Source organism: Lithobates pipiens, unplaced genomic scaffold (genome assembly GCF_037356315.1).
Source record: "Lithobates pipiens isolate NorthernLeopardFrog02 unplaced genomic scaffold, aLitPip1_a1.2 Scaffold_47, whole genome shotgun sequence".
In the NCBI taxonomy this organism is placed as follows: domain Eukaryota; kingdom Metazoa; phylum Chordata; class Amphibia; order Anura; family Ranidae; genus Lithobates; species Lithobates pipiens.
In genome coordinates, this window is record NW_027507871.1 from 4,564,223 (window position 1) to 4,576,544 (window position 12,322).

The 12,322-nt window shown below is 50.7% G+C and overlaps 1 protein-coding gene and 1 pseudogene across 1 annotated transcript in view; both read left to right on the plus strand.

The window, feature by feature from the left end:
• PTPN6 (protein tyrosine phosphatase non-receptor type 6) overlaps positions 1-12,322 on the plus strand; it is a 154,129-nt gene that overhangs the window by 47,798 nt on the left and 94,009 nt on the right. The window lies entirely within an intron of this gene.
• LOC143956989 (U2 spliceosomal RNA) lies at positions 4,247-4,365 on the plus strand (annotated as a pseudogene).

Sequence of the window (12,322 nt, forward strand, 5' to 3'; positions counted from 1 at the left end):
TTCTCTCCTGTACATAGTGCCCACTGTCATACTCTCCACACTCCTGTACATATTGCTCACTGTCATACCCTTCACACTCTTCTCTTATACATAGTGCCCAATGTCATACCCTCTACACTCCTCTGCTGTACATACTGCCCACTGTCATGCCCTTCACACTCCTCTCCTGTACATAGTGCTCACTGTCATAATCTCCACACTTCTCTCCTGTACATAGTGCTCACTGTCATAATCTCCACACTTCTCTCCTGTACATAGTGCCCACTGTCATACTCTCCACACTCCTGTACATATTGCTCACTGTCATACCCTCCACACTCTTCTCTTATACATAGTGCCCAATGTCATACCCTCTACACTCCTCTGCTGTACATACTGCCCACTGTCATGCCCTTCACACTCCACTCCTGTACATAGTGCCTTCTGCCATACTCTCTGCACTCCTCTCATGTACATAGTGCCCACTGTTAGACCTTCCACATACTTCCCACTTTTATACCATCCATACTCCTCCCCTATGCCTCTTACCCACAAAAACTGTTCTTTAAAATAATACTGAATATCCTCCATGTTACCCGCTCTAGAGGGGGCACTTTTGTCAGTTGAGCTAAAGGAAATCTCACAGTCCTCATATTTGTTCTGCCCCATTATTAGTACTTATTTCATTTTGTAATGACTATTGTGATGTATAGAGGAACACGGGGGATGTCAGCTACTCTAAATATACCACTTGTAAAAAAAAGCCTCCCTGAACATATTTTTGAAATGTTGACAACTCTGCACTTAGGCTCTGCACAAGGGCCACAGGGTCAGTAGGGGGCCCCATGAGAAGCTCCTGTGATAGTAAAGCTGTAGTAAACTTTTCTAACATTACTACCTTTTAGAGGCCCTGGGGTAGGTTATGCCATAATGTACAAGTATGCCCAGCATATTAGCACATTAGGGTACACTTACCTGTCAGGCTGAGCCCTCCAGTGCTGTGCTGTAATCAGTCCGGCGGGGCCCGGGCACTTCCATCTTCACCCGGACTTCCTTCTGGGTTCTGTGCCTTCCGTCACTTGCCTTGGCCAGGCTGCGTTGATGTCATTCCCACACATCCTCATGTGCGTCCTCTCTCTCCCATCCCCCCCTTTCTCTCTCATCCTCCCTCCCTTACCCCTCACACCTCTTTCATCCCCTTTCTCTCTCTCTCTATCTCTCTCTCACCCCCCTCTCTCTTTAATTTAATTTGTTATAACAAAAAATAGTTTGCATTTTTATTTATTTATTGTTTATAAAAGGCCCCCCCAAAATCCTCAGCACCAGGCCCATGATGTTCTTAATCTGGCCCTGGAACCAATGTACATACACTTGTCACGGGGCGAATTGCTATGCAAAGTTTTTACGAATACACCCAGTGTATCTCTCATATTGGTCTACATGGGGGGGGGGGGGGGTCAGCAAATTATCGATCACGATCTACCACGTCCCTGCATTGCCAAACCCTTCCTCCGCCCCCCCCCTCCCCCCACTGCAGAGCGGAGCGCGGGACATATCACTGTACTGGATGGAGGGCGGGAGCTGCCGAAGTTAACTGTTCACATTAACCAACAGGTGATTGGTTGCTAGGAAGCTGGGCGGTCCTTGCAACCAATCACCAGCTTGTGCATGTAAAAAGTTACAGTAACTCCGGCAGCTCCCGCCCTCCATCCAGTGCTGTGACACCTCCCGCTCTCCGCTCTGCTGCACAGTATACACTGGTATAAGGTAAGAGACTGATACCTACACTGAGTGAGTGGGGGGGGGGGGGGGGACTACAGTAGGGGGGGTGTGAAGATGACAGATGACACTGGTGGGGGGGCAGGGGCAGAGGACACGGGACACTGCTGGGGGGGGGGCACAGGACACTACAGTGGGGGGAATGTGATGTGATGAGGATAGAGGGAAAGAGGACACTACAGTTGTGGAAGTGATGTGAAAGGGGACATAGTACACTGCTATATGGGGAGGGGCAGGGGGGGTATGTGAAGGGGGCACGGGACACTGCTATGGGGGGGGGGGACAGGACACTGAAATGAGGGGGCAGAGGACACTGTAGTGGGGGTGATGTAAAGGGGGCCACAGAGGACACTGCTATGGGGGGCACAGAGGACACTGCTATGGGGGGCACAGAGGACACTGCTATGGGGAGCACAGAGGACACTGCTATGGGGGGCACAGAGGACACTGCTATGGGGGCACAGAGGACACTGCTATGGGGGGCACAGAGGACACTGCTATGGGGGGCACAGAGGACACTGCTATGGGGAGCACAGAGGACACTGCTATGGGGGGCACAGAGGACATTGCTATGGGGAGCACAGAGGACACTGCTATGGGGGGCACAGAGGACATTGCTATGGGGAGCACAGAGGACACTGCTATGGGGGGCACAGAGGACACTGCTATGGGGGGCACAGAGGACACTGCTATGGGGAGCACAGAGGACACTGCTATGGGGGGCACAGAGGACACTGCTATGGGGGGCACAGAGGACACTGCTATGGGGGGCACAGAGGACACTGCTATGGGGGGCACAGGACACAACAGCGGGGGGGGGTGATGTGAATGGGGCAGAAGACACAGCTATGAAGGGAGGAAGCAGAGGACACTACAGATGGGGGGGGGGGGGTATGTGAAGGGAGACAGGACACCAGGGTGACCACATTTCCAAACGGCCATTTAGGGACCCTCCACCTTCCTAAAAATCAGCTTGTGCTGTAACGAATCGCCCCCTCAAAAAAGACCGCCGCACCGCCACTTTACTCACTGACAGTCCTATTCTGTATTTTTATTGGGGGCTTGATTGTTCTTATTTCTTTTTTTCGGTTAGGGGCGTCCCACACACACACACACACCTCCTCCGGCGATCTTTAATTTCCTCCATGTTGTCCAGGTAGATCTCAACCTGTGAAAGGTTGCCCACCCCCGGTCTGGATAATATGACTCTGACTTTCATATAATAGCTTGTGTTTCCGTATTTTGATTATTGTATATACAGGTCTGTGAGTGCTCACCATGGAGGTCTTCTGTATATCCAGGAACAATGGCTGTTGAATTTTGCTTAGTTTGTTTTATGGAAAGTCTGTTGTTTTCAGTGATAAAGATTTGCAACACAGCACTAAAGAGCGCTGTAATTGGTAGCATTTGTAGGGGTGCTGGGTGTCTGGGTTTTACCTACCTGATCCTCAACACTAGACTGGTTCCCACAGCCTCTTCTGCCCCACTGTCTGGTGGTCAGATGCCCCTGACGTCATCAAGACTGGTGCAGAGCCTTGCAATGGATATGAAGGTGCCAAGGGACAGTCCACTGCTGGAGTGAAGAGGGGCACCGTCTGCCGAGGGGTGGTTGGGGGTGCAGTCAGATGGGGGATTGCGGAAGTGATGTATGCTGGGAGAGCTCTGTCTACTGGGGGGGGTGGGTCCCTGTCTGCTAGGGGGGAGCGCTGTCTGCTGGGGGAGCCCTGCCTGCTTTGGGGAGCCCTGCCTGCTGGGGGGAGCACTGTCTGCTAGAGGAGCCCTGCCTGCTGGGGGAGCGATGTCTGCTGGGGAGAGCTACTGGCTTGGGGGAGCCTTGTCTGCTGGGGGAGCGGTGTCTTCTGGGGGAGAGATGCCTGCTTGGGAGAGCCTTGTCTGCTGGGGGAGCGGTGTCTTCTGGGGGAGAGCTGCCTGCTTGGGGGAGCCTTGTCTGCTGGGGGAGTGGTGCCTGCTTGGGGGAGCGCTGTCTGCTGGGGAAGCCCTGCCTACTGGCTCCAGCCATGTCTGCTGGAGGGAACTCTGCCTGCTTGGGTTAACGCTGCCTGCTGGGTGGAGCCCTGTCTGCTGGAGGAGTGCTGTCTGCTGGGGGGGTGCCCTGCCTGCTGGGGGGAGCACTGCCTGCTGGGGGAATGATGCTTGCTGGATGGAGCCCTGCCTGCTGGATGGAGCCCTGTCTGCTGGGAAAGCCCTGCCTGCTGGGGGAGTCCTGCCTGCTGGGGAAGCACCGGCTGCTGGGGAGCTCTGTCTGCTGGGGGAGCACTGTTTGCCAGGAGAACAGGTGGTGAGGTAAGTAAAAGTGGTCTTACCTTTCTTTAGACTAAATGAACAGTCCACCCTTGCAGTGCAGAGAATGAATATACATACAGGGAGGATAAGATAGTCATCCCTATAAGACTCACATATCTGCTTAGTGTGAAACAAGGGCCCTAGAACCCTGGCGGTGTGTTTATTTCACACTAAGCAGATATGTGAGTCTTCTCTGCCTTTTGGCTAAGATCAAGTGTAGTATCTGTTCTTATCAGTTTCCAGAGGAGGCGCCGTGTTATTCCCGAGTGTGGGGAGGACACATGCAAATCCAATGGAGTCATTGGACCTGGAAGGGCAGTTCGGCAATGCCGGTGTCTGGGCGTTCCATGCTGGCGTCAGCGGGGCTGAGTCCGAGCCGTCTGGAATTGTGCTCCCGATGGGGATGGGTGCTGCATGCGGTCTGACCCAGAGGGTCGGGTGCCTGGCCTTCTGGCCTAGATTGGGGTAGCTCTAGCTCCGGTCAGTTTTTCGGGAGAGAACACCAACTCCTCTCTTACTGGAGGGGGAGGAGCGGTTAGTATTCCCCCGAATGTAATTAGGTAGGAGTGATGGGAGCGACGGTGGGGCCTGATGGCAAAGGGCTCTCATCAAGCTTCTGGGGGCTGCTGTGGTCTGGGTTGCTGGTCAGGGTTGTATGAAAAGCCTTTGGTGAATGTGCCCCTGAAGTTGCAGTTCTGGGGTGCCGTACAATCACTGTGAGTGAGGGTCACATTGATTTATGGCCCAGTGGTCACTTCACCATACACACTTTTTTTTTTTTACACCTGCCTCTAGGGCTGAGCCTTTTGGCTAGGACCAGGGGAAATTTTTCTTCCTGACCGGAGGGCCGGCCATTGTATGGCACAATGGTCACTCTTTCCTATTTATTTTACCCCTGTGTTGTGTTACACGTTTGTCACAGTGTGATGAGTAGGGTGTGGGTCCTCGGCCAACACTGAAAGTCTTGGGATGGGGGAGGACATGGCCTTTTGGCTTAGTTCACCTTCTCTTATGGGGGTCTCCCTTCGGGGGAGCCCCACCGAGTACTTGGGTGGGTCTGTTTCGGCAGACCCTCCAGAGAAAGGGGTCCATCTGGTTTTGGCCAGATGGACCCAGAGAAGTACCTCAGTCCCCGTCCGGAGCCTCACGCCCCGGGGGATCAGGGTAAGGCCCTTCCCTAGTGGAGGACCAGGGTAAGGCCCTTCCCTAGTGGAGGACCAGGGTAAGGCCCTTCCCTAGTGGAGGACCAGGGTAAGGCCCTTTGCTAGTGGAGGACCAGGGTAAGGCCCTTCCCTAGTGGAGGACCAGGGTAAGGCCCTTCGCTAGTGGAGGACCAGGGTAAGGCCCTTCCCTAGTGGTGGACCAGGGTAAGGCCCTTCCCTAGTGGAGGACCAGGGTAAGGCCTTTCCCTAGTGGAGGACCAGGGTAATGCCCTTCCCTAGTGGAGGACCAGGGTAAGGCCCTTCCCTAGTGGAGGACCAGGGTAAGGCCCTTCCCTAGTGGAGGACCAGGGTAACACCCGTTATGTGTCACTCTTTATGTGTGCGCACTTTTTTTTGGCACCGGGTGGAGATTTTGGGTGTGTTTCACACGCCACTAGCTTTTAAAAAAAAAAAGCTGTATACAGTTTGACAATCATAAACAGATCTATAAAACAAGGCTGTGTCTGCGTTGTGAGCCGAAGGTTCTGGATGTATTCCTGGCCCGGGAACACAAAGAAGCGATTTGCATGGCTTTATCCAAAATGAGGAAGGAACCTCCATTTTTTTTTGTATTCACAATGAATGTCTGATATGCAAATATCTCTGGATTTAGGAAGGCTCTACTAAGCTTCTTTCTAAAAATACTGAAAAAAAGTTACAATATGACGAAAGAAATATTTATGTGAATTCTGAGCTGGCAATGAGGAACAAACACTGAATGTCCTTTTTCTTATGCCCCGTACACACGAGCGGACTTTTCGACATCCAAACTCCGACGGACTGAGTCCGGCGGACTATCCGCTCGTGTGTGGGCTGCAACGGACTTTAGCTTCGCAAAAGTCTGACGGACTTTAGAAATGAAGCATGCTTCAAATTTTCCCGACGGAACTCCGCCGGACCCGGTCCCCTTCGAAAAATTCGCTCGTGTGTGTGCTACTCCGACGGACTAAAACCGACGCTAGGGCAGCTATTGGCTACTGTCTATGAACTTCCTACGTCGAATCCAGTCGTACGTCATCACGTTCGACCGTCGGAGTTTGGTGTGATGGTGTGTGGTCAAGTCCGTTCGGTCGAAAAGTCCGCCAGAACTCCGGCGGAACTCCGCTAGAACTCCGTCGGAAGTCTGTCAGACTTAATCCCTCTCGTGTGTACGGGGCATTAGAAGACATTTCTATGTAAACTCAGTGACACAAAAAAGAAAAAATTATATTCAAGCATGTATTCTTAAATGGAAAGAAGTCCCTTCTATTGCTCTCACCCTCCAGCAATAGAAATTAAATTAAAACACAAACCTTGAAGAAAGGGAGGTGTCACGTACCTTACAGTGGAGTCAGACTGCTGAGGGTGGCCTCTCGCACGGTTCCGGTCACCACGCCCCTGGAGATGGGGACAGGGAGCGTGAGGACACGAAAGGGTACAGGTGCCTGCAGATGGAAGTAGAAGGCCTTGAAGATGCTGGGTCCTCACGGTAGAAGAGGTGTAGACTGGTTACGTAGGTAGGCACCGGAAGATCAGCAGGTGTGCAGGGAGCACTACGTGTCTGGAACAGGCAGGATCGGCAACTGGCAGGCAATGCGGTACAATAACAAGAGACAGGTGCGTAATCAGGAACAAGCAAGGGGTCTGGTAACGTGCAAGCAAACGAGGTACCGAATCAGGAGACAAGCCAAAGTCGAAAGTCCAAGCCGGGGTCAGAGGTAGTCCAGGAGATAGGAATCCAAGAGTGGGTATCAGGAACGGGTCACAGGAACAAGATCACAGGAGCAAGGTCACAGGAGCGAGGTCTCAGGAGCAAGGTCACAGGAGCAACGATCAGGTCTTACAGGAACAGCTGAAGACGATCCAGCACTGGTGTCAGGCCAGGACCCTGTTTATATAGGGGGAAGTGAGCCAGGATTGGTGGAAGTGGCCGTCCGTGTGTGAAGACGTACATCCGTTCAGTTTGCGCGGGTGTTTTCGCGTGTTCAGATTGGCGTACATCCACGTGTTCGGTTTAGCATACGTCCGTTCGTTCTGGAACTCGTACGCCTCTGACGGAGACACCGCGCATGGCGCCTGGAACGAACGGGAACTGCTGCTATACGGGGACGGGCATACGTACGGTGAGTTCCCTGACAGTGCCCCCCCCCTTAAGGGCAGCCTCCGGGTGCCCCTTTGAACCGACCTTTGAGAGCGATGAAAAGCCCGTATAAGCCTCTGGGCATGAAGATTCGCTTCGGGTTCCCAGGAATTTTCTTCGGGGCCAAAGCCTTTCCACTTAATCAAGTATTGGTTTTGTCCTTGGCGCTTCCTGTAATCCAGAATGGCTTCGATCTCAAACTCCTCCTCCCCATCTATCAATATAGCTTCTGGAGAGCATAACTCCCGATCTGGAAAGGAATTGGGTACATCAGGTTTAAGTAGAGAAGTGTGAAATACAGGATGGATTTTAAATGAGCCGGGAAGTTCAAGTTCATAGGCTACCGAATTAATTTTCTTCTTAATTGGAAAAGGCCCCAAATATCTGGGTCCCAATTTTTTAGAGGGACACGCCAGTTTCAGGTTTGCGGTTGACAGCCATACACGATCACCGATTTTTAAATCCAATTCTCCCCTTCTCTTCCTGTCAAAAATTATTTTATCGTCCTCCTGAGCCTTAGAAAGGGTTTCTTTAAGTACCTGATTGTTGATAACAAAGAAATTCAGCCTATCCTGGACAGCTGGTACAGGAGAATCCGGTAAGGATGTTGGCAGGAAGGAAGGATGAAAACCATAGTTAGAATAAAATGGTGACTGGTTTGTGGCAGAATGAGTAGAGTTATTAAATGCAAATTCTGCCAAGGGTAGTAACGAAGCCCAATCCTCCTGAGAAAAAGAAGTGAAACAACGTAAATATTGTTCCAAGGTTTGATTAGTGCGTTCGGTCTGCCCGTTTGTTTGGGGATGGTAGGCTGAAGAGAAATTTAACTTGATACCCAGAGCTTCACACAATGACTTCCAAAATTTTGACGTGAATTGGACTCCACGATCAGAGACAATATCACCGGGAATTCCATGGAGTCTGACAATTTCTCTAATGAATACTCTGGCTGTCTCGGTTGCAGATGGAGTTCCCTTCATGGGAATAAAGTGTGCCATTTTGGAAAAGCGATCCACCACCACGAAGATAGAGGAAAATCCTTCAGAGGGGGGAAGCTCAACAATAAAGTCCATTGCGATCTTATCCCATGGTCTTTCAGGGATAGGTAATGGCCTCAATAATCCCCAAGCTTTATTCTTGCTGTTTTTATTCCGGAGGCAGGTTGAACAAGAGCTAACATAGTTCCTGCAGTCTTTCGCGAGGTTTGGCCACCAGAAATGCCTGTGAACAAAATTTGCCATTTTGTGACCCCCGAAGTGACCCGCCAGGGGATAGTCATGACAAACCTGTAGAACGGAGGTGCGAAGGTTTTGAGGGATGAATAATTTGCTTCCTCGCCAGAAAAGACCGTCTTTTTCTTGGAGGTTCATATCTGGAGGGACTGATGCACCTCGAGACGACTGCCGAACCTGTGATAAAAAACTGGTTTGTGTTAATAGGAAGTTTCCAGCTTGCAAAATAGTGTCTGGAGGGGATGAGGCTTCAGTTTCAGAGAACATGCGGGATAATGCGTCGGGTTTACTATTCTTGGATCCTGGTCTGTAGGTTATGTGAAAATTAAAACGGGAGAAGAAAAGAGCCCATCTTGCCTGCTGGGGCCTGAGACGCTTAGCTGTTCTGAGATATTCCAAATTTTTATGATCTGTAAAAATCAATACTGGATGTGTTGCCCCCTCAAGAAGGTACCGCCATTCTTCTAAAGCCAGTTTGATTGCTAGAAGTTCCCGATCTCCCACATCGTAGTTCCTTTCTGATGTATTTAGTTTTTTGGAAAAGAACGCTACAGGATGCATTAATGATTTAGGCCCTTGGCGTTGAGACAGAATGGCGCCTACAGCGTTCTCTGAAGCGTCCACTTCCAGAGTGTAAGGTAGAGCAGGATCAGGGTGTTTGAGTATTGGGGCCGATGTGAATAATCCTTTTAGTTTATCGAACGCAGCTTGGGCCTCGGTGGACCATCGAAAACGGTTTTGTTTGCTGGTGAGTTGCGTGATGGGGGCTATAACACTGGAAAAGTTTTTGATAAACTTCCTGTAAAAATTAGAGAATCCAATGAAGCGCTGTACCCCTTTTTTATCAGTTGGAGGTGGCCAGGATAAAATGGCTGAAACCTTTTGAGGATCCATCTCTATTCCCTCCGTTGATATTACCAGACCCAGGAAGTGAATGGTCTGCCGTTCGAATTCGCACTTCTCGGCCTTGGCGTAGAGCCCATGTTGCCTTAATCTCAGGAGAACTTGTTTCACATGGTCACGATGGGTTTCTAGAGAGTCTGAAAATACCAAAATATCATCCAAATAAACAATTACAAATAAATCCAAAAAGTCCTTGAAAATGTCATTAACAAAATGTTGAAAAGTGGCTGGGGCGTTGCAGAGTCCGAATGGCATGACAAGATACTCAAAGTGGCCAAAACGTGTCTGAAAAGCCGTTTTCCATTCGTCCCCCTTACGGATTCTGATTAGGTTATAGGCCCCTCGTAAATCCAGCTTTGTAAATATTTTGGCTGATCGAAGTCTCTGGAATAATTCTGGAATTAATGGAAGGGGGTAGCAATTTTTAATCGTCACTTTATTTAAATCCCTGTAATCCACACATGGGCGGAGCGAATGGTCCTTTTTTTCAACGAAAAATATTCCAGCACCGGCTGGAGAAGATGAATGTCGGATAAATCCTTTCTTGAGGTTCTCATCGATGTATTCTTTGAGGACCAGGAGTTCAGGTTTCCGATAGAGGGAATATCCTCCCGAATGGAATTTCGGCTCCAGGCAATAACTAGATTGGGCAATCGTAGACCCGATGAGGAGGTAGTGTGTCTGCCTTTCTTTTGTCAAACACGTCCAGGAATTTGTGGTATGTGGTTGGGACCAACTCCTGGAGCTCAGATGTAGGACCCGAACAGGCAATGACCGGAACCAGGTGGTTTGAGGTCCTGACACAATTTTGGAGGCAATAAGTGGACCGAAACACTACCTCACCGGTTATCCAGTTTATTTGGGGATTATGGGCTTGTAACCATGGCATTCCCAAAATGATTGGGAAGAGTGGTGAAGAAATGACATCCAAGCAGATTAATTCTTGGTGACCGGATAGAATGTTGGCGAGCAGTGGTTGAGTCTCATGGGTAATGGGACCTGATCTGATGTTGGATCCATCTGCTAACCGTATAGAAAGTTGGCGTTGCTTGAGTGCCAATGGAATGTTGTGTTGCAGAACGAGAGTATGGTCAATGAAGCAACTACAGGTGCCCGAATCAATTATAGCTTGGACCTGGAGTGTTCCTCCTGGAAGCTGTAAGGAAAAGGGAACAGCTATATGAATTGATTTCGTCAGAGGTAATGCATTGGATACAAGGGGTGAGTCTTTGAACTTACGAATTTTATTTGGACATGTATTCGCATAGTGACCAGCTTCCCCACAGTAGAGGCAAAGGTTGTTCTGGCGCCGGCGTAGCTTCTCCTCAGAAGACAATGGTGAGCGAAGTAATCCTAGTTGCATTGGCTCTGGAGCTTTGGAGATGGGAGCAGGTGTGGAGGTAGGAGGATAATTAGGAACCTTGGGTAACATCCAAGTGGGGCGAAACTGACCAACTCTTTCAGCTCTCCGTTCCCTAAGACGGCGGTCAATTTGGATTGATACCTGTATGAGGTCTTCCAAAGAACTGGGAACTTCGATGCGGGCTAATTCGTCCTTTAATGGTTCGGACAGTCCAATGCGGAATTGGTAACGTAGGGCGGCGTCGTTCCATTGAGTGTCAGAACTCCACCGCCTAAAGTCCATCACGTAATCCTCTACAGGTCTGCGACCCTGTCGCAGAGCATGGAGACTGGCCTCAGCAGTGGTGGCACGCTGAGGATCGTCGTATAATTTTGCCATCTCATTCAGAAAAGAGTCCGTAGTGTCAAGTAGAGGGCTGGCCTGTTCCAAGAGGCGATGGGCCCAGGTCTGAGGTTCCCCCAGAAGCAAGGAGACGATGAACCCAACTTTTGTGCTTTCCAAGGAGAAGGTGCGAGGCTGTAACAGGAAGTATAATTTGTATGCATTACGAAAAGCACGGAATTTGCTGCGATCTCCGGAAAACCGCTCTGGGGTAGGAACTCGAGGCTCCGGGGATGGCACCACTATTGCAGGCATGGATGCTGGAGTTGCCGGACCGGCGGACCGAGATGCTGTAGCCCCTTGGGAGGTAGTAGTGTTTGGAGTTAATGACTCCACCCTCTGCTCGAGTTGATGGTAACCGTCTTGCAGGCCTTGAACTGCTTGGGTAAGGGCAGAGATCTGTTGGCACAAAGTTTCCAGAGGTGAGGCCCCCCTGTCTGACTCCATGTTTGGCTGGATCGTACTGTCACGTACCTTACAGCGGAGTCAGACTGCTGAGGGTGGCCTCTCGCACGGTTCCGGTCACCACGCCCCTGGAGATGGGGACAGGGAGCGTGAGGACACGAAAGGGTGCAGGTGCCTGCAGATGGAAGTAGAAGGCCTTGAAGATGCTGGGTCCTCACGGTAGAAGAGGTGTAGACTGGTTACGTAGGTAGGCACCGGAAGATCAGCAGGTGTGCAGGGAGCACTACGTGTCTGGAACAGGCAGGATCGGCAACTGGCAGGCAATGCGGTACAATAACAAGAGACAGGTGCGTAATCAGGAACAAGCAAGGGGTCTGGTAACGTGCAAGCAAACGAGGTACCGAATCAGGAGACAAGCCAAAGTCGAAAGTCCAAGCCGGGGTCAGAGGTAGTCCAGGAGATAGGAATCCAAGAGTGGGTATCAGGAACGGGTCACAGGAACAAGATCACAGGAGCAAGGTCACAGGAGCAACGATCAGGTCTTACAGGAACAGCTGAAGACGATCCAGCACTGGTGTCAGGCCAGGACCCTGTTTATATAGGGGGAAGTGAGCCAGGATTGGTGGAAGTGGCCGTCCGTGCGTGAAGACGTACA